We start from the raw sequence: 4,198 nt of genomic DNA, 5'->3' as shown, positions 1-4,198 counted from the left end.
TTACAATCTACAAGTCACTTATAGGCAACTTAAGTGGGGAAGAGGTGGGATTTCAGTTATGTGTGAGCGAGTAACACACCCCAACAGTTGGATTTTTTGAAATTGATGTTGCAGGAGGAGACACGCAATGGTCAGATTCCCAAACTGGCTTCTCCTTTCTCCATCTTTCTCAGGCTTTCATAGCACAAGGTATTGCTTCTCCTTTCTTCTCTTTCTTTCCTTTTTTAATATTTTTTTAGGGCATCAAGAAAAGGGGGAGCAAAGATCTTTACCTCAAATCTCAGCCGCAATTTCAACATATCAGATTTCTGATTTCTCCCCCTTTTACAGAGGAATTGTTAAGGGAGAAGAAGATGATGGGGTTTCGATGGAAACGACTCCAGTGTGTGTTTAATACAACGCTCTGTCCCAAAGGTTTTTGTATAGTATCATTCAAGGTTTTTGATTTTTGTTTAAATGAGGCAGACTGTTCTATGATCCCAAGCATTGAGTATATGGTCCTCATGTAGATAGCTTGTTGATTGAAAATCTCCTAGCTTTAATGTTCCTATATGAATAATGTTAGGCCTTTTTCTTTGTTAAATGTGAACAGTTGTTGTAGCCGTCTATATTTGACCATGTAGTTTGGGTATGCGACTCTTCCAACCTGGGAGGTTTTGGCTCATGGGCCATCCCAAGCGACACCCATAATGTTAACAATCTAGATTATTGAACTATGGGTCCCACTTGTCTTGTACAAAAACCAGAACAAGAACAGCATTGTGTAACCTTTTGGCCCTAGCATTGATTCGGCCATCATCTTCTAATCTTGTGAAATCATATATGTCTATCACCCAACACACAATGCAAGATGGCACACTTGTATGTGATCTGATCCTTCCTACAGTTACTTAGGCATGCCTTGGCCACTAAATATGGCCCGTCCACTAATTGCTAGTATTTTGAATCTGTGGACCCACTTTTGTGGCCCACCGGATGATTGGTTTAGCCTAAGAATCAGCTCAAAGAATCATCTAATTGGGGCTCAACCCGATAGCATATTTATGACAAGCTTTTTCACGTGATTTGAATATTTTGGAGTGATTTCCTACTCCAAGCTCTATTTGGTGTGAAAACACAACTACTTACCTATAAGTAGGTGACTTTCAGGTTACCCAAACACCAAAAATTACTTACTTATAAGTGACTTACATCCAAATAAGTAGCATGTAAGCGTCTTTCACAGGAAAGTCACTATGAGTTAGAAGTCACAACTTTAGTACTCAAAGGCATCCAAACGACCCCCTAAATTTCATACTAACCCAACTGATCTTGCATTCAACAGAAACCCACAACAAAAAATACAAATAAACAGCCAAGGGCGCGTTTGGATGCACTATCAAATCGAATTGCAAATTCACAATTAGTCTTCCACTAAAGTGGAAATAACCAAATTGTAATTTCCTTAGCATTCAAATTATAAAGGTCTGAGTTTCAAATTGCAATCACTTTACTTTCAACTTGAACTTGAACTTGAACTTGAACTTGAACCGGAACTTGAAGCTAATGTAACCCTCGCATTAGGAACATTCGCATTTCAGTTCGCTTGAGCATCCGAATGCAGCCCAAAAATTCAAAAACAAAAATTGCAGAGAAGAAAAAGCAACTTATTAGCTAAAATGGATGAATGTAGAAAAACCCAATATCCCAAAATTAAAATTAAAAAAATAATAAAATAAAATAAAAATTGCAAGGAATTTAAAGCTAGAATTCTGAAAAATAAAATAAAATAAAATAATATATATATATATATATATATATATCATGGCATATGGGGAGAATGGGAATTAATTACACCTCCTTTGAGAAGCTGAAATGAGAGCGTCGACTTTTGGGGCTGCTATGGTGGCGCAAAATAGCAGAGCACCGACTCCAAGTCCCGCCACTTCATTTGCTGTGATATTATCCATTCTCTCTCTCTCTCTCTCTCTCTCAGTGTCCCGTCTCTGGCAAATACGATATCTTATCTCTGGGCAATACGACGGCCCCGTGATAGTTTACCACAGTTTTGAAAATGGTGGTGACTTATCGTATTCACGAGATGCCCTCATATACGACTATCTAGACCGTCCAATGTGTGGGGCACACTTTCTATGAATCATATCTTTAAAATCGCACTGATTAAACATGCTTAACCATCCAATTGACCGCTATGAAATGGATGCTGGAAATTGAAATAGTTAGTGGTCCAAATTTGCAGTGCAAAAATCGGAAAGCTCCTGTCAACTTATTATTAGTGAGTCCGGATCTTCTGTTATCAGAGAATTCCTGATACCCTAATTCTCATTGGTCCACGTCACCACTCACTAAAAAAATAAAAATAAATAAAAACAGCTTCGAACGCCAAACCATTAAGGTAACAGGAATTCTCTGTTGACCTGATAACAGAGGATCCCTACTCATTATTATTATTATTATTAAATTTTATTTTTTAAATTTTTAAATCTTGGTACATCCACAATTGCGCCAGCATATTGGGCAGCTGGTTTCCATGCACCTACCGGTAGAGCAGGGCATGGGACGACTAGAATCGACTAACAAAGTGAACTCGTTCGACTCATTCATATCCGACTGGATCTGAATTGAGTGGGTGACTTAATCTGAATCAAATCAAGTTCAAGTCCCCCGGTAACTTGACTCAACCCAAAATTCATCTTGGTCTTAAGTCCACTCAATCTAAAACTCAACTCATACACAATAAATAAATAATAATAATAATAAAAATAATAACAACAACAACACTTAAATCAGCTGATGGAGAGGCTGCAATTCTGGCAAGTGAATTTAGGTTTTAAGTTGTGATTTCAGCCCATGGTCGAGATTACTTCAGACTGGACCCGAACTCAAATTGGGTCAAGCATGCTAGACTCGGTATTGAATCGGGTCAAACCTATTTCATCACTGGATAGAGGCGGGTCGGCCTTAACTTAGTCCAACTCGACTCTATGCCCAACTCTACCGACATGTGCACAAGGAAGAGTGACACCATTTTATAAATGGCGGTAAACTAACAAAAGAGTGGAGATGAGGAGACTGGTGACTGGTATCCTGACTCAGTCCCAACTCAACTCAAGGAGTCCAGCCAGGCTTCTTAACAGCCGGGATCATAACATTCCACCACAAGCTGCAGTAGACCACCTTAGCTCTTAATCCTGTAGCTTAGGGCTTTCACAACAGTTGGGTTATCGTTTTTCATAGGTCTGGCTCTTCTCGTGATTCTAGTATAAGATCCTGTGGATACTTGCTGTTGATAATTTAATTAATGCACCAAAACCCTTTTGATCTAGGGAGTGCATCAAGGTTGGTTTTTTTAAGCCATAAGGGTCCTAACATTGTTACCACACTCGTACATTGATAGAGATTGTGGGCCGTACATTGACTTCAATGGTGTGGCCTACCTGGCGGATTGCTCAGCTCGAAATTTCGCTCCAAGTGATCTACACAGCGAGGCCAACATTTAGCATGCATCAGCTGTAAGAGTTGGGGCATGGGAATTATATTCGAAATAGAAAATAAATCTTGTAATTACGCAATTTTGTGCACGCGGTCAATGGCAGTTTGATGTCAACGGGTAGAATACCAAAACATTTCAACAACAAAATATAAATTTTTCAAATTTTTTGATGGTATTTTAAATGAGATTTCGATGGCATTAACGACCTATCGATGGCATCAAATCCTTTTGATGTCATCGAGTGGACACCATAGAGTGTCCAACAACTAATATGGAATTTTTGGATTTTCATGATGGCATTAAGCAGTTGTCAACTGCATCGATCAACTGTCAATGAAATTAAATGGTCTATCGATTACATCGACAGACCTTGTTACTGAAAGATTCAACACATTAACATAAACACATTTTCCTTTGGTACTGAACTGGATTGGAGATGACTAGTCTAAGTTGACTCAGACGAGCAACACTCAATGGTTCATACATGAGCCCAACGGATCTGTATACCAGCCTAAGTTTAACCTTTGTTCGGGTCTGTTTTTGGATATGAACCCTTATTTGAAAACACCTCTTTCTATGGTTTTTTTTTTAAAAAGATCAAAATAAAATTCCAACATGTATCTAAAGTACCCAAGTGGATCTCTTAGACCAGAACCCCATGTAAACTGGATGGAATATTTCGGTTATCCATGGATCCAGGTACCC

This window comes from Magnolia sinica, chromosome 11 (assembly GCF_029962835.1).
Source record: "Magnolia sinica isolate HGM2019 chromosome 11, MsV1, whole genome shotgun sequence".
NCBI lineage: Eukaryota > Viridiplantae > Streptophyta > Magnoliopsida > Magnoliales > Magnoliaceae > Magnolia > Magnolia sinica.
Note: the sequence above shows the minus strand (reverse complement) of the source record.